Genomic DNA, 26,030 nt, shown 5'->3' with positions numbered 1-26,030 from the left:
CCTGTCTCTGCATCTCCTCCTCTCAACCCCCTCCCCATTTGTGTTCTGTCTCATGGGGTAAATACACTTATTAGAAGCACACTACCAGCTTCAACACTGAGGCTGTGCTATTGGCACTTCCTTTCTCTCCTGGATTTTACCTCCTTCACGTCAAAATACATCTCAGCTCAGTGGAAGAAGGGTCCATTTAAGCCACATCTGTTGCTCATCAAGCCTCTATTTTGGGCATAGGGAATTCTTTTTCAGAGATAGATTGTGTCTGGAAGACCTTATGGCAACAAATAGTCCTCATTAAATTACACAATGTTTTACTAACATACATCTAGTCCTCACTTTTGTCTGATTCTAGAATCCAAGCAAAACCCTGTCCCCAACTTCAAAGGATTCCACACTTGACTAATTCTAACAAGTAAATTGACTTTTCTCATCATTTGTTGTGTTTGACAATAGAAAGGCTGACACAGCAGCATTGCTGAAAGGACAGCTCCCTTCCATCCCAAGAGAGGAATGTGTGCTAATATTCTTAATGACCAGCATCTTTATGAGGAATGTGAAATCATTTATCCTTAGTAATAATCTGCCTAACTTGGTATAGGCAGGCAAGGGTGGTTCTTCCCTGTAATCCCAGCTACTTAGGAGGCTGAGAGCTAAGGATCTCAAGTGGTAGAATGCTAACCTTGAGTAAAAAAGCTCAGGGACAGTGCCCAGACCCTGAGTTCAAGCTCCAAGACAGGTACACACACACTGGGTGAATAAAACAGAAATAATCTGTCAGAAGAAAATTATTTAGACTGATGTAAATGAACTGAATCCATTAGCCATGGTAGCTTCCTAAAACTTCTGTTGGAAGAAAAGATAACACATTTCCCATTTACTAACAATGTTCTGGAGGTAAGGACAAGCAAATCAAAGGAACTCACTAAGTATGTGTGAGACTTAACTTGTTCAGATGAACAGTAGGAATATCTTACAAAACCACTCTTGAGATACCTCCTATTCTAAGTAATCACCCTGTGCTCCCTGGGGGCTGTTCCAGAACTCTCAGCACTAAGCGTTGGGCCTGAGACTTACGCACAAGCCTAGGAGAGAACAGAGACCAACAATTAACAAGCAATATGTAGAGTGATCTGTGTATTTTGCCATGGTGTTTGGTTATTTGTTTATTTATTTATGGTTACTTGTTTGTGGCTATTTATTTATGTATTAAGGTTGGTCATGGGGCTTGAACTCAGGGCATGGATAGGAGCTGTCCCTGAGCTATTTTTATTCAAGGCTAGCACTCTACCACTTGAGCCACAGCTCCATTTCCAACTTCTTGGTGGTTAAATAGAAATAAGAGTCTCAAGAGCTTTCCTGCCCAGTCTGGCTTTCAACTGAGATCCTCAGATCTCAGCTTCCTGGAAAGCTAGAATTACAGGCGTGAGCCACTCCCATCCAGTACTTGTTCCATTCTTGACAGGCAAGTTGCTGCACACCAGTTAACAGATTTTTATTGGAACCTCAGTCTTCTCTTCCTTACTAACTTCCTTTTAACGCTACCAAAAAAAAGCCTAGAAAATTATGGGAAGAAGCACTTTTCCAGCATGAGGAGTTTAATTAGTCTAAAGGGGAAAAAAGGTGCAAATTGCAGAAAAATGTAAACTGTATTTAATTGATGGCTGAATTTTATGATTAGCCTGTATATATGAAAGTTTCTTTTAAAAAACTGCATGGAATTTTGGAAGCAAAGTGACTTGGATCCAAATCCTATCCCTAAAGTTGCATACTTTTAAAAATCAAGTTCCTATACTATAACTAGTATGACTAACATGAGTAACTTGCCTAGAATGGTGTCCAGCATGTGGACACCTTGTTATTGTTGTTACTTTCCTTGACTTCCTTCCTTCCATCCATCCTTCCTTCCTTCCTTCCTTCCTTCCTTCCTTCCTTCCTTCCTTCTTCCTTCCTTCCCTACCTCCTTTCTTTTTTGTCTTCTCCTCTTCCTCCTCTTACTGCTTCCTCCTACTGCTTCCTCGTCCTCCTCCTCCTCCTCCTCTTCCTCCTCCTCTTCCTTCTCTTCTTCTTTCTGTTCTTTTTTCTCTTGTGCCTCTCCTGGGGCTTGAATTCAGGCCCTGGGCATTATCCCTTAACTTATTTGCTCAAGGCTGGCATTCTACCACTTGAGCCACAGCTCCATTTCTGGCTCTGGTGGTTAATTGGAGATAAGAGTCTCCATGGACTTTTTTTTTTTTTTTCCAAGCTGGCTTCACACCACACTCCTCACATCTCATTCCCCTGAATAGCTAGGATTACAGATATGAGCCACTGGATCCCTGCTCAGTTCCTCCTTCCCCTAATATTTTAGGGTATTATTATCTTTAATCATAGTTCAATATTGTTTTCTATATTGAATAAAAACCATATTTCCTTTCCAGTGGAGGCTTTTGTATATACATATAAAAATACAGTCATGGGGATTTGAGGCCTGGTGGCTCATACCTGTACTTGTAGCTATTCATGAGGCTGAGAATTGAAGACTGTGGTTCAAACACAGCCTAGTCAGGAAAGTTGGTGAGACTCTTATCTTTAATTAAACATCAAAAAGCCAAAAGCAGAGATGTGGATCAAATAGTAGAGCATCAGCCTTGACTAAAAAAGCTAAGGAATAAGTCCATACCCTGAGCTCAAGCCCTAATACCTTCAGTGTGCAGTACCTACAAGGGTCCCCAGTATAGGGTTGAAATGTACATGTGTAAGAAGCCAAGTCTCAGGCCAGAGAATGGGGCAGAAGTGATGGGCAGCAAAGAGAATAAAAAGGGCTGGCCCTGATAGTACAAACTGAGTACTACCCTGAACTCAAGGTATGACTGAAGTTTCACCTAACACCTCTGCACCCTGCTACCACTGCAGTGGGGTTAAGCTGTGACTAAGGTGTCTGTGCACTGGGCGGTAGGGCACATACGGGTACCATTAGTGAGGAAGGGAGGAAGCCAGGTAGTGGGGTCCTGGCTGCTCCCTAACCACAGTTATTTGAGGATAAATGTATCCCTACGGGAAACTCTGGAGTGGGCAGGAACCACAAAAGAAACTCTGCTAGAAGTATGAGTTAGAAGAAAAGAGGAAAAGTGAAATCTCCCTCTACTCATCTTAAGCTTATAACCGTCTGTGACTGGTCTCTTCCCAAGTCATTGCTCCATGGACCGCTGTGAGAGGCACCTAGGAAGACAGCCGTGTCAAGAGAGCCATTCTACTTCTGTCCAGCAGTCACAATCCATCTTTGCGAGCCTTACCTCTTTTTATGTCACACTATGGTTAAGAGGAAAAACTGTGAAATCCAACCAGTGGTAAGCAAGTGATTGTAAGCTAAAGTAATCCAATCAAAGGCCCTATCTGTCAAACTATCAGCAGAGCTGTTTAGCTTTCCAAGGGTTGAAGTAAAAATCACTTCCAAGGGTAATTTGTTCTCTCTTTCTCCCTCCCTGCCCTTCCTTCTTTGCCTCCCTCCCTTCCTTCTCCCATTTTCCCTCCTTCCCTTCTGGCTTTAAAACCATTTGCTTTGGTGAATTAAGCCAACTTAATTTTTAGGTCTGGTGCTTATGTACTTAGATCATAATGTTTTAAAAGCTTTTTAATAGGGAATTCCAAACATCATTCGTTCATCTAATGAACAATCACAGAATGTCTAGTCGTGTGTGCCAGGGGCTGCCGTGCATACCAAGATGTGCCAGCCTGCGTTTTTATACCTACTCTTTTCCTTACCAATTATTATTCCTAGAAAGCATTCTCTCAGTAGCAAGAAAATTCAAAAAATCTGAGGGGAAATTGGTTCAAATATCAACTGAGCTTAAAAGGAAAGAAAGAAGGGAGGGCTTGAGCTGTAACTCAGAGTCCTTGTGCATCAGGAGCATTTCTGAGGCCCTGGGTTCAATCCCAAGAACCACTAAAAAAAGTGTGTGTGCCTGCATTCCTGCACACATGAGCATGTGTGTGTGTGTGTGTGTGTATGTGTGTGTGTGTGTGTGTATGTGTGTGTGTGTGTGTGTGTGTGTGTGTGTGTGTGTATGTTCAATAAGAATTATTTAAGCTGAACTGTGGGGGCTCACACCTGTAATCCTAGCTACTCAGGAGGCTGAGATCTGAGAATCGTAGTTCCAAGTGAGCCAGTGAAGTCTGTGAGACATTATTTTTAAAAAATAAGTTTTTTATTGTGAAAATAGTGTACAGAGGGTTACAATTACATGAGCAAGGTAATGAGTACATTTCTTATCAAGCATTGTTGCTTCCTCCTTTGCCTCTTCTTTTGTTTTTCCCCTAACATCCCTTCCCTCCCATCTCCACAATTACACCCCCCACAAGACTAAATTGTAAAGTTTGTTTTTTGACATAGCGTCTTGTACATCTCATTGTTGCAATGGGTCCACCTGTATCCTTATTTAAACAATTTGTTTCTTCCCCTCCCCTCCCCAAATCACTAGTTAACCACCAGAAAATCAGAAGTGGTGCTGTGGCTCAAAGTGGTAAAGCACTAGCCTTGAGCAAAAGAACTAAGGGACAGTGCTCAGGTCCTGAGTTCAAGCCCCAAGACTAGTACAAAAAAACGGGGGGAACTATTTAGATAATGGGGGTCTGGAGTCAGATGGCCTGGATCTACATCTTGTTCTTGGCTCCTTCAAGTCTGTGACATTGATTGAGGCAGTGAAGCTCTCAGAGCCTGGTTCTTTTATTTGAAAGGTGGCTGTCATGAAAATTCCCTGTCACAGAAGTGTGAAAAGTGAAATTAGGTAGTGTACAGAGAGTTTACTAGCATAGGATTTAGGATGTTTGCATGTCTTGTTAAGTAAGTGATGTAATTATAGATCATGTTCATGAATAAAACACAGACATCTTTCTGTTATTTTGTTTTGTTCTTAAAGAGAATATTATTCTTTCAATGATAAATATACCATAAGTTCTAGGTATTTTATGTATGGTTAGTACACATATGAAAGCACTATGCCAAGAGGACATATTGGAAGGCTGGTGGTGTAGCTCAGAGGTAGACATGCCTTTAGCATGTATGAGGCTTTGTGTTGGATTTCCAGCAACACACACACACACACACACACACACACACACACACACACACAGACACACGCACACACACACACACACACACACACACACACACACACACACACACACACACACACACACACACACACACATGAACAGAGCCAAACCAAAGGGATCTATTAGAAGGAACAGTGATTCTGGACCTGGGTCATGAGTGAAGATGCTGCCCTTTGGTACTTATGAATGTTCATAGTACCAGTAACCCTCACAGCCTATTTCGCAATCAATAAAGAGTCCAATAATGTTTTTCTTCTCCATTCTTCATCTGAAACATCATGAAGGTCATGATTCAAAAGTGTAAGCAAATAAAGGTTATTATTAAATCATAATGAAAATCTGGGCAGGGTGTGGTTCTGTAGTCTCAGCTACTTGGAAAACTAATGCAAGAAGATTACTTGAACCCAGTTGTTTAAGCCCAGCCAGGGCAACATTGCATGACCTCATCTCTAAATATATATACATATATGTAAAACATATATATCAAACAAATCTATATACACACATACATACAAGTGTGTGTGTGTGTGTGTGTGTGTGTGTGTGTGTGTGTGTGTGTGTGTGTGTGTGTGTTTCCTGGGCTATGGTGATGATTGGTTGGTAAACAGCATCATTGTGGTTTATACTTTTCATTTTGCAGAAATAGATTGCATACATGAGACGCAAAGCCTCAAGCATGTTAGAGAAGGTCTGTATCACTCAGCTAGAGATGAAGCTCACCCCTACTACCTTCTTTTCTTTTTTTTTCTTTTTTTCTATTTTTTTCCTTTTTTATTTTTGTTGGTTGTGGGGCTTGAACTCTGGGTTTAGGCACTGTCACTGACCTCTTCAGCTCCAAGCAAATGCTCTACCATTTGAGCCACAGCACCACTTCTGGTTTTCTAGTGGTTTATTGGAGATAAGAGTCTCACAAACTTTCCTGCCCAGGCTGGCTTTAAACCGTGATCCTCAGATCTCAGCCTCCTGAATAGCTAGGGTTACAGGCGTGAGCCACCAGCGCTAGGCTACCTTCATTTCATTTTTTTTTTTTGTCCAGTTGTGGGGTCTGAACTCTTGGCCTGGGCACTGTCCCTCAGCTCCTCAGCTCAAGACTAGTGCTCTACCACTTGAGCCACAGCACCACTTCCAGCTTTTTTTCTGATTGTGTGATGCTGAGGAATTGAACCCAGGGCCTCATGCATGAGAGGCAAGCACTCTACCATTGAGTCAACTTCCCAGCCTACCTTCTTTTCTTTTTAAGCTCAGTCAACATTTTAATTAATTTGCAGAAGTAGATTACAAATTCAGAAGATCTTTCAAGAGCTAGAAGATCAAATTCTAGTTCTTCATTTCTCCTCTCACCAACTTGTTTTGTATGAAAATTATTTAACTGTTTTGTGTCCTGATGTTTCTTCTTTTTAGAAAATTGTATATGACAATAATTGCAAAATTAAGAAAGTTATAAAGCTATTAGAGAGGATATTTATTTACCTGTTTATAATAAAATATCTTGGATTTCAAAAAACAAAAAAAGGAAAGAACTCTTGTCTATCAGTTATTCAGGTTAATCTGTGGACAATGCCCAGGCCCTGAATTCAGGACAGGCACAACAGGGGAAAAGAAAAAAATAAAAAGAAGAGGAGGAAGGGGAAAAGGAAGAAAAAGAAGAAGAAGAAGAAGGAGAAGGAGGAAGAAGCAGCAGGGGGAGGACGAAACAGTAGAGGGAGGAGGAGGAAGAGAAGAAGGAAACAAAAAATAAAGGAAGGAAGGAAGGAAAGAATGCAAAGGCTCTTGACTTCTGATGGAGTTACATCCCAATAAGTGCCCTGTAAAGTCATGTGTCAAAAATGCACTGAATACACACAATCTAACTAACATAGCTTGGCCATGTTCAAAACATTACATTGTCTGTGGCTAGGTGGACAATGTTTAACAATACAATACAATGTTTTACAATACATTGTTGCCAATCTTAGGTGTTTACTTAGTAAATACTATCTTGAAAATAAAGAACAACAGATTGGTTGTATAGACACACTTTGAAATCAAGTAAAAAAAATTATGAAATTGAATGTAAGTCAGGAACTGTATGTGTGAGAAAGAGAGACAAAGAGAAGAGAGATGGAGAGACAGAGAGAGGGTAAGAGAAGCTGAAACAATGAGACGGAGAAACAAAACAAGAAAGAACTGAGAGAGACCATCATATATCTTCCCTTCCTAATCCGGAGAGTAATCTGCACGTTATGGTCTTGTATTACTAAATAATATTATTTCTGTATTTATTGTCATAAGAATGTGGCAGCTTCTTCTTCTTCTTCTTCTTCTTCTTCTTCTTCTTCTTCTTCTTCTTCTTCTTCTTCTTCTTCTTCTTCTTCTTCTTCTTCTTCTTCTTCTTCTTTCTTCTTCATCTTCTTCCTTCTTCTTCTTCGTCTTCTTTGTCTTCTTCTTCGTCTTCTTTGTCTTCTTTTTCTCCTCCTCCTCCTTCTCCTTTTTCTTTTCTTCTCCTTTTTCTCTTCTTCTTCCTCCTCCTCTTCTTCTTCTTCCTCTCTCTCTGCCTCTGTCTCTGTCCGTGTTTCTCTGTATCTCTGTGTCTGTGTCTCTGTGTCTGTCTGTCTGTCTGTCTCTGTCAGTCCTAGGGCTTGAACTCAGAGGCAGGGCACTGTTCCTGAGCTCTTTTGCTCAAAGCCAGCACTCTACCACTTTTAGCTAGGGCTCCCCTTCTGCTTTTCTGAAGGTTAATTGGAGATAAGAGTCTCATGGACTTTCCTACCTGGGCTGGCTTGGAACCACAATCCTCAAATCTCAGCTTCCTGAGTAGCTTAGATTACATGTATGAGCCATCAGTACCCTGCTATTTCTAATTCTACTTTTCTTTTTATGCCAATACTAGGGCTTCAACTCAGCACTGATTGTTGTTCTTGTTCAGCTTTTTTACTAATGGCTGAGACTCTACCACTTCTGTCATGCCTTTATTTCTAGTTAACTGAAGATGAGAGTCTCTTGGATATATTTAACTCAGCTGGCTTAGAACCCCAATTTCTTAGATTTCAGCCTCTTGAATAGCTATGATTATAGTCTTATTCTTTAAAAATGGCCACGTAGTTAGGCTTCATAAAGTCATCAAAATCAAGAAAATGTTCAAGTGTTTTAGGCAATATAAATTGTTACATAAAATTAAAAGACATACACTTGACAAAGTACAGGAACAAAAGAAGTCAAATTCTGTAAAACTTCAGAGGACTTACAACTTGTGGTAGAGCCTGCATAGCAGATGATGGTTTGTGCCAAACCTGTCTGAACAGAGGAAGAAAGGAAGGATGTGCTGGTCCCTATGTGCCTATCTTTTTGCATTGTATTCCTCTACCAGCAAGGACTGGTCTTTTATTTTTTTTGTACAATTTTTCACATGAACAATTTGCTATTTCATGGGGAATTTCTTGGTGGAAGTTATGAGCATATTTGAGAAAAGATTATAGAAATTAAAGAGCATTGTTGCTCAAAGCTGTAAGAAGCTTAGTAACAGCTCAGCCATATTTCCTCTGGTCCTCCCTTTCAGTGCTGAAAATGGCTTGTTTTATTCTCAGTACAGACAACAATTGAGGTATGATGGGAAATAAGGAAGCACTGTTTTCTAGAATGTTTATTGTGCAGGCTTAGTCAAAAATAGTATGAATACAATATTCTTATAGGCTAAAAGAATAACCTCACATAGATTCTTATCCAGCATTTACTGTAATAAAGTTTAGCTGCACACAATGTACATAATTATTTTGCCAAATTATCTTTACACTCCTAGCAGAATCTGTTCTTTCATCAGAAGTTGTAATATACTTGATAATTTCATAATTCAAAGTAGATTTGCAATCACATTTTCCAAGGAACTGAAATATGACCAATAACCTAAAATATGAACATAAATGCTCTTTTTTTTCTTTGACATAGTTCTTTCATTGCCCTAGAAATTGCAATGGCTTTCTTTAGATACAACAACAACAAAGAGGAAATCTAGAACATGTTTTAAAAGCAAAACTCTTTTTGAAAAACCAGAAGCTACTCTTAATATGTTCTAAATCGATCCTTTTTATTTGAATGATTAACACATTATTTCTTATAGTGCAATATGAAAAATGTAAGTTACTGTGTAGAACACAACATTAATAATCCAAGAATGACTAATTTTACTTCCTTTACAAATACATCAGTTTTAAGCATAAATTATAGACACATAATCATGTACATACTCATGTAATTTATTATGCTACAAAGAATTTCACTCTTATACTTCTTTTGGAAAAATTCCAGTACCTAAGGAAATATTTCAAATGTTTGTTTCCTAGTTGGGTAAATGGGATTACTGGGAGAGAGTTAAGCTTTTAGAATGCAATAAATTTTTCTAATATTGCAAAAAAAAGTTGAGATATGGGACAGTGAGAAGTTATGAGCTCTAGCTGCTATGGCTATATCTCAGTCATTGTCCACTTTCATGAGTGAAGCCCTGGGCTTGATCCCAGAACCAACAAAGACATGAGTTCTTACATTGATTATTTCATGCAGAAGCCTTTAGCCATTAAGTAAATGGATGTTTCTTATAGAGTTGGCTTTCCAACATGAAAAAGTGGCATATTCTCTTTGGTTATTCAAATATTACAAGCTTCAGTGGTTTAGCTCAAGTAAAAATGTTTTGCAAGAGTGATGGCTGATACTATAGTCAACTTTCCAGTAGTCTGCCTTATGCATTACTCTACAATATACCCCTACAAAGAAAGTTCTCTACAATAGAGCCACATACTTGCAGATCCCCTGATACAGTGCAGCTTATTTCTATTAGAGTGCACTCTCCACTACGAATAGTTGGTAAAGAAATAAAAAGAGTTTTGTGGATCAGTGCCTATCTTATCACTACTTATAGTTCTTGATTTATTTGCCAGGGCACTTAGCAAGAATGTCCATGGTCTAAAGAGAGCTGGACTCTCATCCCTTCATGTACTTACTACATCCTAATGTAAAACTGACAAATGGATTCATCTCAATCTCAGGAGAAATTACTCAGTGTCTCTACTTTATTTTATATGTGCATGCATGCATGCATGTGTGCCTGCATGTGTGTGTGCGCATATCATGTATGCCACTACTGGGACTTGAACTTATTTGGCCTTTTTATTCATGGCTAGAACTCTACCACTTAAGCTATACCTCCAGTCCCAGATTTCTGCTGTTTAATTGGATATAAGAATATTGAAGAAGGTCTTAAGATTCCAGCTGGCTCCAATCTCTGATCCTCAGATCTCAGCCTCTTGATGCCTAAGCTTATAGGGGTGAGCCGTGCATGTCCAGATCATCCAGTTGACTTCTACTTTTTAGAACTTTCTCTGCTAAGAATGAGTTTTGTAAGTTGAAAATGTGGCTCATTGGCAGAGCTCTTTCCTGGCATTTACAAGAGCCTCAGTTCTACCCTGGCACTAAAAGTAAAATAAAATTAAAAATGAAAAAAGAAAGCCAGGGCTGGGGAAGGTGGCTCAGTGGTTGAGTGCTTGCCTTGCACACATGAGTTGGGTTCAATTCCTCAGCACCACACAAGCAGAAAAAGCTGAGGTGGCACTATGGCTCAAGTGGTAGAGTGCTAGCCCTAAGCTGAAGAGCTGAGAGACAGCGCCCAGGCCCAAAGTTCAGGCCCCACAACTGACAAAAAAAGAAAAAAGAAAGAAAGAGAGAAAGAGAGAAAGGAAGAAAGGAAGGAAGGAAGGAAGGAAGGAAGCAAGCAAGCAAGCAAGCAAGCAAGCAAGCAAGCAAGCAAGCCGGGTACCAGTGGCTCACACCTGTAATCCTAGCTATTCAGGAGGCTGAGATCTAAGGATCACAGTGCAAAGCCCAGGCAGTAATGTCTGTCAAACTCTTAGTCTCCAATTAACCACCAGAAAAGCGAAATGGCACTGTGGCTCAAGTTGAAGAGCGCTCACCTTGAGCTGAAGAGCTCAGGGACAGCACCTAGGCCCAGAGGTCAAGCCCCACAATGGACAAAAAAGAGTGAGTTTTGTGATTTAGGCAGGTCTCTACACACACATCATATATCTCAAATACAAAGTTTACTTAGTTGATCTCCAAGGTGCACCTCTAACATTCTGTATTTCTGTATCCGACTTGCCTTTCCTAGAACCCAGAGTTCTAAATTATTTAAGAATCAGCAACATACAAGATTGAGTATCTTTGAGAAAATGTAGTAATAATATCCTTTCTTTGAGTAGTTTAAAGTCTCTCATCTCACTTGCTCATGGTCCTAAAAAGGAGAATTCTTCCCTAATAAAGGATTTTTATAGTCAAGCCCCACTGGAAAAACAAAAACAAAACAAACCACTATGACTCACCATCAAATTTATAGGGTGTTTTAATTGAAGCTACAAAACAGATACTGGGCAGGTTTATGTATCTCATACTGCCCCAGAAATTCTGGTCTCATTATAATTTTACAGCTTCTCCAAAGCAGAATTGTCACAATCTCCTCAGTTCAGTTCTCAAGAGAAATTAATTGATCACTTAGAGTCCAGAGTGGCTGGCAGTGAGTGACACCCAGCTATACAATTTCACATCTAATCAAGGAAGATGGGAATTCTACTTGGCCTATTGTCTATTTGAATCTGTTCCTGGCTGGAATCCAACTGGCTCTCATACAGCCCTGAGAGTGATGTGGGCAGAAGATTGGGGTTGGAGGAGGAGTTGGATTGTACCAGAGAATCAGTAGTTGAAATAGTGTTTTCCACATTGTCAGAAAAATGCCTGGTATAACTGGATTTGCTGCTGGTTCATGTACTTTTCTTTTTTCTCTCTCTCTCTCTTTTAAATTATCTTTAAGTAGTTGTACAGAGGGGTTTCAATTCAACACTTCAGTTTATGATACAATGTATCTTGATCAATGTCATCCCTTCTACCTTTCTCCCCATCTCTCCCAGCCCCATCCATTCCCTCAAATTAACTGGTTCCATTTTTGCCTATGCACATTCATATTATGACTGCATTTACTCAGCCCTTCTCTCTCCATTTGTCTAACCTCCCTCCCCTTGATCTTATCCCCCTCTGACAAAACATGTTTCAGTAAAATGTAATTTTTATCCCAATTGCCTTTAATTATTCTGTGACTGTATAATGAAGGACTATAGCAAGTACAGGATATTCTACTTTAAAGTTATATTAAACCAATACGGATGATTAAACCTCCACTTCTACCTCAATAATAGGAAAGTGAAATAGTGATATTTAAAATCTATGAATAATACAAATATACAAAATTGTATGTAATTAAGTACAAAATAAGCTGGGCACCGGTGGCTCATGCCTGTAATCCTAGCTACTCAAGAGGCTGAGATCTGAGGATTGCGATTCAAAGCCAACCCGGGCAGGAAAAGCTGTGAAACTCTTATCTCCAATAAACCACCAGAAAACTGGAAGTGGTACTATGGCTCAAATGGTAGAGCACTAGCCTTAAGCTGAAGAGCTGAGGGACAGTGCTCAGGCCTAGAGTTCAAGCCCTATGACTGACCAAAAAAAAAAAAAAAAAAAGCAAAATGATGACAAGATTTTAGGTGGACTAAGAACACATAGAAATAGGAAATTATTCAAGGTAGGAAGAGCAGAGGTAAGAATATTCCATGAGGAAATGGTGCTCCAGTCTTTAGAGTGCTTGTGATGTGGGTATGAAGAACCATACTGGGAGTCCACCTAAGCTTGTAGTAGAAAGCAAAACTGCATAAATTCAGGACATGGTGAAAACATTTAGTAAAATGCAGAAAGTCTCTGGAGGAAGTAGAATGATTAGCAGAAAAAAGTGAGGAGCTGCTTAACTGCAGATACCTTTATTCAAACTTGATTCTTTAGAAAATTTGGAGACTGCTGCTTTATTGTCGAAAGGTATGAGGAACAGTACAAAGGGAAGACTGGTAAAACTATGGTATGAGAAAAAGATAAGAGAATAGGAGATGAAATGCTGAATTCAGTTTAGAAGTGTAAGGGGTGGCACAATTGGATCAAAGTCCTTCTCTTGCCCCTACCATCCTGTTTAGTCTCAAAGGAAGGCTTTATTTACTTAGGCTTGTCTTAAGGGAAGAGCAGATATTTCCAGTAAGTGAGAATAATGTAATCTAGATACTAGGAATGGCAAAAATAAATGTAGAAGCAATAGCATGCTTTTGAAAGGTAAGTAGTTTGTTCCTAATGGCACTATGAATGGCTCTAGTTCTACAATCCAAATTTCCAATGTTTTTCTTCTAATCTACCACTCGCCTCCTTGTCCTAGTGGACAACGCTTCCATTATTTAGCAAATTTTGTTTGACTAATGGTAGCACACTTAATTGTTGTTTTAAGTGTTGAAAAGGAAGCAAGGAAATAATACATAAGATATACATTTACTTTACTTTTTCCAGTGTGAAATATAATTTATGGAAGCTTAGTCCAAAGATAATTCAACTCCCGAAGGGTTACAACAGTGGCATAAGCCAATGTAGCAACTCTGATTCCACATTCCTGAGACTGCTCAAGTGGGAGAATCGAAGGGTACAGTGATAGGTAGACATTTTGGGGGTTGCAAATGGTTAATAAGATTGTTAAGCAAGATATTTTTCACACTGTTAGTTTGTTGTGTTTTGGGGTTTTTTTGTCTATATTCTGTCCTTATTGTTGTGTCAAGAAAGGTGATAATCATATTTGACTGGATTGGTATTCTTTTTTATCCCATGTCTTTATAACTTTTTAATTTTTAAACAAGCATCACACTTCTCCAATTCAAGAAGTGAATTGTATATCAGACAGGTCTAGAAGTTTAACATGGAAAAGTAGAATCCTAAATTGAAACCTGAAAATAAGAAAATGGGGAATATCGACTCATTACCTTATCTCTATACAAAGACACCTGGCCATTGAGCTAAGTTGGTACTGGATGAAATACCCCATATGAAACTGTGAATCTATACCCAACTTCTGTGCATGCATAGATGATGTTTATTGATCTAACTGAAGTACTTGTGTATTAAATCTTCCACCCTTGGTTCATTGTCTCAACAATTCAGTTGCCAGCCATTAATGGCTTTCAAATATAAACTGCTTTGTGTCAATTAGGCCCTCATTTACAGATACTGAGACTTTGGCTGGCATGTCTCCCATAGGAACTAAGCAACACTCAGAACACTACACTGGATAAAATAAAATAGGTCAAAGTCTTCATTAAAAACTTAAATGGAACCCAAGAGTGTCCTGTTGGAGGAACCAAAATGCTGTCAGGTCTCCATGGCCAATGCTATTGTCTCATATTTTCGTAAGAGAATTACTTTGCAGGGACTCAAGTTCTGTATTCTTTCAATCATTGTGTTGCTCTCAGTTCCTGTGGTGAGAATCTGATACAGCAACCATAATCACTTCCTTTTAATAAAACTACCTCTGTCCCTAATCCTGTCCATTGAGTTCGATCAAACCCATGACCAAGGAAAGGCTCTTCTATTTGGAAGAGGAAATGACACCACAGAAACGGATAAGATTAAAAAAAAAAAAAAGCCAAAGCAAGAGGGGATAGAAAGAAAAGCAAGGGAATGGAGGAGAAACCTTTCTCAAACCTTAAAATTAAGAACGATTGGTCTTGTATCATAATTATACATCATTGTATATACTTGTGTCAAAATACTGTAGACCATCACTATGTACAATTGTGTGTATCAGTTAAAACTTCTTTTTGAAGAATTTTCTGAAATTGTATTTTTATTATTGTTTAGTAGTTGTACAAAAGGGTTTCAACTCAACATGTCAATGTATGTGTATGATGAATCATGATTAGTGTCACCCCTTCCAAGAGAATGTTTTTTATAGGGATAAAAGAAGCCTGCACATCACTTGTAAAGTATGTCATTCATATATTCAGTCACTCTCTTCCACACTAAATCTTAATGTTTTATGAGCAGAAGCAACTTAAATATTTCACTTCTTCTTGCCTCCAGACTGTCTTTAAATTTTATGTCCCTTTACATAAACATTTTTTTAGTTGAAAGAAGAGAATTACAGGTATTTTGTGGAAGTAGTTTGTTGTTCTAACTTGAAATTTCATTATTCCCTCAAGTCAGAAATGCTAAAAATGGCCAACCTTTTTTTTTTAATCTGATAGAACATTCCTTTTTAAAATTATTTATTTATTTATTTATTTATTTTGGTTGGTTGTAGGGCTTGAACTCTGGGCCTAGGTGCTGTCCATGAGTTCTTCAGCTCAAGGAGAGTACTCTACCACTTGAGCCACACCATTACTTCTGATTTTCTAGTGGTTATTTGGAGATAAGAGTCTCACAGACTTTCCTGCCCGGGCTGGCTTTGAACTGCCATCCTCAGATCTCAGCCTCCTGAGTAGCTAGGATTACAGGCATGAGCCACTTGTGTCCAGCAAGATTCTTTTTATTTAAGCAGGGATATTTCTGATTGTTTTTATAAAAACACAAGTGTGTATTCTATTTAACATCTGTCAGAAATGAGATTTTTGTCTGTTCAAATTATATAATATCACACATCTATTTATCCATGTTTGTGTTTTTTAAGAGTGTGCTCTGAAAGAAATAGGCACTTCCTGTATCACTTTGGGAATCAAACCCCTTTTCCTTATGTGGAGCAACCTCTCCCCTGTCCTGGGCCTGATACCGACATGTTATCTGTACCCTCCATGTGACCAAGGTCTGTTTCTGTTTCTTATTTACCTTCATATTTGTGTGTGTGTGTGTGTGTGTGTGTGTGTGTGTGAAAGAGGGAGGGAGGGAGAGAGAGAGAGAGAGAGTGGTGTGCTGGTCCTAGGACTTGATTTCAGAGCTTGACAGCTTTCCCTGAGCTTTTCTGAGCCACAGCTTCACTTCTGGCTTTTGGGTGGTTAATTGGAGATGAGTTGCATGGACTTTCCTTTATGGGCTGACTTCATACCCCATCTTCAGATCTTAGTCTCCTGGGTAGCTACAATTACAGGCAAGCACCACTGGTGCCTAGCACATGTTGTTATTGTTCTTGTTTTGAGCAATGGTCTTGTTCATGATCCTTTATCTGGGAGTGCTGGGATTGCAGGCATACATTCCATGCCTGGTTCTGTTACTTGTTAGATGGAAATAGACAACTTTTGGGGGGGGCGGATTTGGGGCATCCTTCAATTGTCTGGTTTCTCTTTCAGTCTCTATTTACTAAAAGTTCTATTACTTAAATTTCCTAAGGCACTTGTTTAAATGTAAACTCCAGTCTCTGCACCTGACATGTCAGAACATGCTAGAATCTGGTCTTCCTTCATTACTCCACACTATGTTTATTATAGAAAAGTGTGCAGAGAAACAAGGAAAGACCAGAACCTTTCTCCTCTCCTTTTTCTCTCTCTTCTAGGTCATTCCTTTTTCTCCTCCTCCCCTTCCTCTCCTTCTTCTTTGACTTTTTTCCATGTATATCCAAATTATGTACATACGCACCATCTGATTAAACTGTATTTGAAAACGAATACTCAGCTGCATGTCAAGCTCAGCTCTGTTTTTCCCCCATCTTGAAAAATAAAGCAGTTCTTTGTGCATTTACTGTGCTCTATGATGTGAAATGAACATCTGCCCACTTTACAGAGGAAAGTGAGTGCAGATGGAAATGAATCCCATTCTCTGATTCATCTTTATACAGACCTTGAGCAAATTTCTGCTGAGCTCAGGATTCAGTTCCTCCAATAGGGGGCTCTGTTGACATCCTTTTTGTTTAATTAGTACTAATAATTGATATGCAGCCTGCAAATTCTCTGCATCACGCTTGGAAATTATTTTGTATATATGTCTTCTCTTCACACTAACTTAGATACTTCTTGAGGATGAGAATGATATCTTAAAGTACTTTATATTCTTCTTGGCAACTGGGATAAAAATATACAGGAAGTTCTCAAGTACCACATGCTTTCTTAGGCCTGTTTCTTTTGGATTTAATTCTGTTTAGAAAGCTGCCTAAGACTTTTCCTTACATTACCAGCTCTACTGCTAAAAAGTAAAGTATAACCTTCTAAGCTTCTTTCACTAAATACAGGTATAACATATGAAAAAACAATGTGATAAAATATGTAGTCTCTAATTTTGCCAAACTCATCCTAGGCTTCTATTTATTTGCTGTCCCCAGAGTATCTTCCTTTCTCTTACCAGCATGGAGCTCTCAAGAGCAAGAAGTAGCACATGATTTGTGGTGTGCTTTCTTTTCGAAGATGCTCTTTTTGTAAGATGAAAGGTAAAAGTTGAACTTTGAGAATTCCTGGGTGTGCTGCAAAGCACATCTGGGTACAAGGACATTCTATTCAGGAGATGATTGATTATTGGCAGGTGAAGGTTAAGAAGTAGGCTTTCTGTGTCAGAAAGTCTATTTAGAAACTGCATTATATTATCGTTTCCAGTTTGGTTATTTGGGGATAAGCTATAATTGCTCAGAAAAGTAGAAAGGTAGGTAGATCGGATGGCATTAGGGTCCTTTTTATTGGGAGAACACTGGAGGATTTTCCTTAGTTCTTTAAACAATCCTGTTTCCAGTTTTCTTTGTGCTCTATGAATTTAAAAATGTTGCATGTATTAAGAGTTCTATGTGGAGACGGAAAAAATAACACTATAGAATAAAGTAAAAAAAAAAATAAACCAACTAATCCAGTAAATTGTAGCAACAGAACTAGTATCTCAACAGCAACTTGTAGCTCAACTATGGGTAAGGACAAGAAAAGTGTGAGTTAAAACAAAAGAGAAACAAAGCAAAACTACAGATGAAGGCAGATGAAAAAAATCTACGTCAGAATCAACTTCTTAGGCACAAAATTTTCAGTTGTTATTTGTGTATAAAGTGCTTAGGTATATGATAAGCCAAATCCCCATCTTACAATGAGACACTTACACAAATCTCTAGGCTTACTCATAAATTTAGTATCCACATTAATTTTAGGATTGAACAAAAGCCATCTGGCTCTTACCAGTTCCCCAACTTTCCCCCTATCAACTCTCAAGACTGTGTTAAAATTTGATTTGTATGTAATGACATTTTTAGGTCAATTTGGAGAGACTGTGTATTTGACAATTAAGAAGTTTCATCTAAAAACACAGTGTGTCCGTTCATACATTCAACATAGTGTTTTAATAGCAATCTCTCACACTGAAGCTAAAAGGTAGCATGACTCAAAGTTTAGAAATAGTTTCCCGCAGATTCTTAAATGTGCTGTTAAAATAAAAAGAAAAATATAAAGAAAATCAGAGTATAAGGAAAATGTTAAACTGGATATGATGATGCATACCTATAATCTTAGCACTCAAGGGGCTGAGGTGGAATAATGCATTCAAGGCCAGCTTGGGCTACAGAGTAAGACCCTATCTCAAACAAAACTTAGAAAGAAAAAAAGACATGAAAACATTGAATTTTGAAGCGAGTTTCACTGCTGTGGTTGGAGGCCTGGCTCAGGTGATAGAGCCAATGAGTAAAAGCATCAAGTACCAAGTTAGAGTCTTGGCCTTGGACCAAAAAGATAGGTCCACTGTATTTAGTCAACAAAGATTTAAGGAATTATTATCCAGGAGTACATGACTCTACATTGGGAGGCAACAAGACTATTTTGGCTATTAAAGCTGAGGGTTTGACTGTCTGTACCCCATCCCTAGGCAGGCCCTGTTTCTTCCTTTTCTTTGCTTATGGCAGGTGCAGACCAGATGATCAGGGTTGGAAAGAAGGTCTTTTGATCTTTCCCAAGATCCTGAAAACTGGAGTTGAGTGCCTACTGTCCTGGAACATATTTGCTAAGTAACATTCAGGACAGTGTTTGAGAAATTCTCAGTCAGCTGTTCTTCTGGGGGAAAGGTACCAACATAAAGTTCAATTTTAGATAGTGACTTCAGAGTTTAGAAATAGGCAAGAGCTTTCCTTTTTTTTTTTTTTTTAATGTGGTTAAATTTGCTTTGGAGGAGAAAGATAGTAAAGTTCCAAATTCTTTTATCTTGCTTAAATGGCACCTTGCTTAAATGGAAGCTTGACCTGACACTCCATAGTCTTTAATCAATTATTGTTACTATTATTACTATTATTATTATTTTATTCTGAATAGTACTCCAGGAGAAAGAAGGGCACCTGACCCTTGGTAAATCTTCCTCCCTGCGAGGGTCTTCTGATTGTTTACCCATAGCACTGTGGGCCAGCCTGTTCTTTATCATCTTTAATACAGACTCTGTTCCTGAACCATGGATCAGTTTACCCAGCTGACTCCACAGCTCTATCATTTCAAGTGGTTCCAGGTTCCTTATTACCAAAGGCATATCCTTCCATTTTTTTCACTCTCTCTCTTTTTCTCTTCCCCATTTCCCTCCCCTTAATGGTAGAAGTAAATACTAAAGGAATACTCACCATAAATGCATATAATGAACCGGGTGTCAGTGGTTCATGCCTGTAATCCTAGCTACTTAAGATGCTGAGATCTGAGGACTGCAGTTCAAAGTCAGCCCGAGCAGAAAAATCAAGGAGACATTTAACTCAAATCAACTACCAAAAAGTCAGAAGTGAAAGTGTGACTCAAGTGGCAAGTGCTAGCCTTCAGCAAAGTAGCTCAGGAATAGCACCCAGGCTCTGAGTTCAAGCCCCAAGTCTAGTGTGTGTGCACACGCACGCGCACACACAGAATGAGTGAATGACATGGTTTTCTTTTTTTGCTTTTGTTGGTTATAGGACTTGAACTCAGGATTTAGGTGCTTTCTCTGAGCTTTTTCACTCAGGGTTAGCACTCTGCGACTTTGAGCCATAGCACCACTTCTGGTGTTTTGGTGGTTAATTTGAGATAAGAAACTCACAGACTTTCCTGCCTGGGATAGCTTTGAACCACAATCTTCATCTCTCAGCTTCCTGAGTAGGTGGGATTACAGGAGTGAGCCACCAGTGCCCAGCATATTCTATATATGCATCCATCAACCCTCTCTATCTCCTATTTATTGACTATCCAATACTCCACAAGAACTGGGTTAAGTCCTCAGTGTGTTTTCTTTACAACCCTTCCAGGATAGATATACTTGTATTTGTTTTAGAGAAGGAAGCCAGAACTCAGAAGGAATAATCCACTTCCCCAACACCACATGGCAAGTGACCTGTGATCTGGGTGAGGTCATAGATCTTTTGAACTCAAAGCTGTACTCTTTTCCTCCAAGGCCACATTTATGTGATGGGACAGTTAATAGCCATAATTTGTATCATATTATAGAATGCTGAAATAGATGGAATTTTTTTCTTAGAACAGTCAAGCTTATTTGAGGACAATAATTTAACATTCTGTCAATGTGGTATTTACTCTTAAGGCCCTTAAAATAACTTAAAGGGAAATGGGGTAGAATTTGGTGGTAGAATGTTTGCCCAGCACATTCAATCCCCCGTACCACAAATGAAAATAAAGTCAACTGGGTGTCGTTGTTGTTCTTTTCCTTTTAACCAGCTACAAAAGCTGGTTAATCCTTAAAAATGGGATATCAACCCCATTTGGGGGAGGTCATTGGAAGTTTGGATGTTTGGAGCCTTGGATGTTTGAGTGAGCCAGAGAGTTAATCAACACACTTTTATTAGTGTCACCTATGAGAGGTGGATTAGGCCAGTCCTTATTGCTTTAGTTTAAGAGTCAAGGGATTAAAAAGTGAATTATTGTGTAGGATTTTAAGGTAGGCAACTGAGCTAGGTACAATCCTTAGATAGCAAGTGACCAGAATAAATAAAAAGTAAATATCACTGGAATGTAGTGGTCAGGGAAGTTTAAGGGAAGAGGTGGAAAATAGCTTACAATGTATATAATGAGCCAGGTGCTGGTGGCTCATGCCTATAATCCTTAGCTCAGGAGGCTGAAATCTGAGGATCACAGTTTGAAGCCACCCAGGGCAGGAAAGTTGATTTGTGACACTCTTATCTCCAATTAACCACCAGAAAGCCAAAGTGGCACTGTGGCTCAAAGTGGTAGAGCACTAGCCTTGAGCACAAAAGCTCAGGAACAATGCCCAAGCCCTGATTTTAAGCCCCACAACCAACAAAGTAGATAAATAAATATGTATAATTAATATGTATGATGTATAATTATAATTAATAAATGCATGAGAATGGACTGGTCTATGAACTTAAAATCATAGCCACATCGGCTAAGGGTGTAGCTCGGTGGTAGAGAATTTGCCTCTTTTGCATAAGGCCCTGGGTTTAATCTCTAGTACCACAGAAGAAGGTACCATACACAAGATGCTAAATTCATTTAATAGACAAACTAAAAAAAACTGAAGGGATAAAGAAGAGATTAGGAAGGGTGAACACTGATTTTGTCATTTTAACTGGAAAGAATAAGAGGTTTGTGTGGTTGTAGGCTTTAGGTGGGAATGCAGTGGGCAAGTTGGGGCAGGTACCGAAGGAACAGCATATCAGACTGAGGAGTATCAAATTCGTCCTGTAGCAAGCAAGGATCCACGTGTTAATTCTCAAATGAGAAATGCTTTGATGGAAATTCAGCCTGTCAGTGGACAGAAGAGGCAATGGGGCTAGAGATGGAGTTTAGTGGTAGAACATGTGCTTTAAATGCATGAGTGGAGGCAAAAAGGGCCAGTTAGGAGACTGTTAGAATAACCTAAGTTTAGAATCATTGCACTGGCATAGTAGCTGAGGGCCTGAAGTAGAAGAAATTTTAAAGAAAGAACTTACAGCATTTGAAGACAGATTGGCTATAGGGGAGAAGGGAATACTTCAGTTAGAGGAAAAGAAATGCTAACAGAACATTTCTCCTCCTTCCTGGCATAGTGAAATCATTTAAAATAAGAAATGTATTTCAAGACAAACTTTTTTTTTCACCCTCCATCCAAAACCTTTTTCTATAAAATAACTTCTTTCAATTTTTTTCCAATGGACCTAACCTCAAGTAAAGGTGAGTGTACCATTGATTTCTTTTTTTGCAGGGGGAGTGGGAGGGGGGGCCGTGGGGCTTGAATTCTGGGCCTGGGCACTGTCCCTGCACTCTTCAGCTCAAGATGAGTGCTCTACCACTTGAGCCACAGTGCCACTTCCGGTTTTCTGGTGGTTTATTGGAGATAGGAGTCTCATGGTCTTTCCTGCCCGGGCTGGTTTTAAACTGAGATCCTCAGATCTCAGCCTCCTGAGTTGCTAGGATTACAGGCTTGAGTCACCTGCACCCCACTTGATTTCATTTTATACATGAACCTTTTTATTCTCTAAGTCAATAATGATAAATATATATGTATATATATATATATATATATATATATATATATATTGCATCAGCATTTAACCATTCTAATCCCCTTAAATTTACTCCATGCTCTGTACACAAAAGTACTGCACACAGAAAAAAAGAACCAGATGTCCTGACCTGACCCACGGGTTGGCCTCATCCACATGGCAATAGTTGAAGAAATCTCCATACTATATATAGCTGAGTATCAGAATCCTGCCTATGGACTTAAAAGAATAAATGTGTTTTAAATCTACAACACACAAGAACAGAATCTTTGCCCATTCCTTCATGGATAAGCTATCAGGAAACGAGAGGAAAAGCATTCCCCTGCTCTCCACTGCACCAATGGAAATGCCTCAACAATCTTTCTGATTCCACATAAATTTCCTTAGAAGGAAACAGAATAGAAGAACATTTTCAGTTCCTCAGTGATGATCTCCATTCATAATCTCCCATGTATTCTGTCATTACCTGGATTAATGGATTATAGTATTCCCCTCCACCATAAAAATGAATTTTTGTAGCTTTTAGGACTCAAGCTTGAAGGTTACCTCTAAGCTTTGTCACCTTGGATGGAGCAAAAATGTACCATTAAAAACAACCAAGTTATTTTTCATGTCGCTGGGAAGGATCTGGTGTATTCAAATACTTGTACAGCTGTTATTACTGATGGAAACTTCATGTGTGTAACCATCGCAAGTGCTGTCAGGATGAACCCAAATGTCAAACTAAGCTATGGAGAAGTCACCATAAATAAGCCTCTGAATGTTTACCATCTGGAGCGGTGGATCTGGATAGCCACAAGAAACTGGGATTACCCTGTGGGCACTGGTTTTTTTGAGCAAGCTCTTTCAGTTCACTCAGTTCTTTTTTTTTTTTTTTTTTTACTCCATTCTTTTATAGTACTTGTGGAAGGAGACAAATCACAATCCACAAGGTCTGGATTGATTCTTTCTAAACACTTCCACTGTATATTCTTTATACACTTAATTTTGAAGTGTGGGAGTGTGGAGATTGGGATATTCTCTCATGTTGTGGAAATCCTGCACAGGTGGCTGGCCTTGTGATCCATCTACAGCATTGGGGTGGGGGTAATGCCAATTCTGAATAGTACCTTGCTTCCTTGGAATGCCATAATGAACATCTATGCACCTTGTGAGCAGGATCTTTACTTTCTCTTGAAAAAAAATTTTTTTGCAAAGGTGCAAATGGCCAGGATAGTTCCCACCATACCTGCCTGATGCTGTCCTGCTCCTCATAGGCCATAAGATATCAGTCTGCCTTCCTGTCTTTATTTTGTTAAACCCCAGTTCCATTGTAAAGCCAAAATGGAATGATTGGAATTCCAAAAGACAGCTTACAAACTAAGTCCTATTTTGGTTACATAATATTGGGAATCAGATAATATTGCCTGGTATTTTCTCACTGAAGGACATTTTTTGTTTTCTGATCATAACTAGAGAACCTGGTGAATAACAGCACTCTGCTTACATAATGTTTTAATTATAACTTTTTTAAAAAGAGAGTTATATTTATAATAGCAATAAATTAAAAAAGAGAATTAACAAAAAGCAGCAGCTCTCTGGCTGCAAAGCATAGATATAATACAATGTAAAACATAACTTTACAAGCTGTAACATCAAAAAGCACTAACCATCAATCCTGTTATTCAGCCTACCAAACAGCTATTTCAGAATACTTTCTTTCTTGCTTTATATTATTGAATAGTTAAACGAAGAGTTTTCAATTCCCTAAGTCAGGTAATGAACACAATGCACCTTGATCAATGTGACCACTCCCATCATCCTCCCCCATCACCCCCCCCATTCCTACCCTCACATTACATAGTTTTTTTCATAATGTGCATTGAATATAATGACTACATTTTCACCTTTCCTCCCTTCATTTGTATGTCCCCTTCATTACCTGCCCAACATGTCAGAGAATAGTTTCTCACAGTATTACACATGGAATTTCTCACCTGCAAAAGGTGAGGACCTTGTTGGGTTTCTCTACCTAATTGAGCAAATCCAGTAGGAACAAGGTTGTCTGACCCCACAGGCATATGAACAGTCAGTCAGTCTGTTAGGATGGCAAAGAAGTAACTCAGAGACTCACTGCAATTGCTTAAAAGTTTACAAAGAAAAAAGAAAAAAAATCATGTGGGAATTCTTGTAAAAAATAGGACAACAATTTGAAAGGCCCTTTTTAATACCACAAGTAAATATACCATAGAAACCTTCTGGTTCTATTCCACCCAGTTTAATCTCAGTGGGTTCTCTGGGCAGAGTAGGTTACTCAGCAGATGACAACTCATTTTATGCTTCTCAGGCACTAGGTGACCATTAATTTCCAATAACTAATGTATAATTAAAACCTTTCTGTTTGTTTATAACTGAGACTGAACACGTATTTAACATTTAATTAACACTTCAGATAGCCTGTTTAAAACCTATAAATGTAGTGACTTTAATGGTCCATTACAGATACGCTACTTTAGTTTTCCATGACTTGTAAAACTTTCACAAAGGGATCTGCAAATGAATTACCTCCATCTGCTCCCCTGCAGCTCAAGGAGGCCTGTGTTAAGAGCCCTTTCCTTCCTCCTTTTCTGCTTTTCTTCCAGTTCCAAGCATTTTTGTTTCAGGTTGCTCAGAGGATAGCTCCTTCTTCTCAGGAGTTTCCAGAGTACCCAGTCACGCTTCCCCCCCAGTTGTTTCAAAAACCACTTTGCTCTACCACAAATCAAACCATCTACCTTGCACAGACAGATCACAAAGCATTTCCATCTCAGCCAGTTATTCTGGAATAGACTTTTTTTTAAGACTGTTTTTTTTTTTTTAAATCTGAGTAGTAAACTGCAACAGTTTGAGAGTGAATTCTAATTCTGAAAGCTGAAATCAACGCTTTCTGGGTCTGGGCTATTTCTTTCAAGCAATTTACCGCTCCTGTTTTGAGTCTCTAACGGGCATCCGAAAGGGCACACGCCCGATCGCCCAAATCCATTTTCTTAGCAACACCTTCCAAAAGCCAGGCACGAGAAGTGTTGGTTCTGCTAAAATAGCCGCCGAGCATCCAGCTCCGTGCGCTGCTATCTGTCAGCCAGTACAATAGCGGCATTGAGGGGACCGCCACCACTGGCTTCGATAAGCCCTGCTGTGCTAGCATTCCGTTCCGAACCACGGGAGAAAGCAAGAGCGCGAGAAGCAAGAGGGGAGCATTCAGCGTCTTTCACTTTACCTGGGAAAAAACCCTGCTTTTTCTTCTGGCTGCTGCAAATGAATTCCTCCTCGTCTTCCCCAGAGCAAAGTAGAGTAGTTGTCTTGCCCGCAACTCTCACTTGGAGAGGACCACACAGCTCCAGCAAGGCAAGCCTGCCTTCTCTTAATCCCCACTCGAACGTGATGACACACACTAACCCCAACCATCTGTTGAAACACGTCCTCAAGCACTCAGCACAGTGGTGTGTCAAGACAGGCGGCCCAATCCAATTGCTGGGGCTGGGTGTCTCTTACGGATTGGAGGCTGAGGGCAGGGCTGAAAAGGGAGGTCTGAGAACTCCCAGTCAAGTAACCTGAGATTTTTTTTTCCCCCCCCCCCCGAGAGAAAGGGACTTGGCTATAAAAAGGGGAGGAGTGGGAGGTGCTTCAGCGAAGGTAAAGAGAATGAATTATTCTGGTGGCCAGTTGTGCGTTACTTTTCACAAGTCCTTCTGCTCCTCCAGGATTT

The 26,030-nt window shown here is 39.3% G+C and overlaps 1 protein-coding gene across 2 annotated transcripts in view; it reads right to left on the bottom strand.

The window, feature by feature from the left end:
• Sulf1 (sulfatase 1) overlaps nt 1-25,826 on the bottom strand; it is a 181,846-nt gene extending 156,020 nt beyond the window's left edge. For both annotated transcript variants that reach the window (XM_069990892.1, XM_069990895.1), the window contains exon 1: nt 25,542-25,826. The gene's annotated coding sequence lies outside the window, so the exon portion shown is untranslated. The remainder of the gene's footprint in view (nt 1-25,541) is intronic.
• Between the last annotated feature and the right edge of the window lie 204 nt (nt 25,827-26,030).

The sequence above is a fragment of the Dipodomys merriami genome, unplaced genomic scaffold (assembly GCF_024711535.1).
Source record: "Dipodomys merriami isolate MVZ:Mamm:240054 unplaced genomic scaffold, mDipMer1.0.p SCAF_4, whole genome shotgun sequence".
Classification (NCBI taxonomy): Eukaryota; Metazoa; Chordata; class Mammalia; order Rodentia; family Heteromyidae; genus Dipodomys; species Dipodomys merriami.
This window is presented reverse-complemented; position numbering and strand designations above follow the sequence as displayed.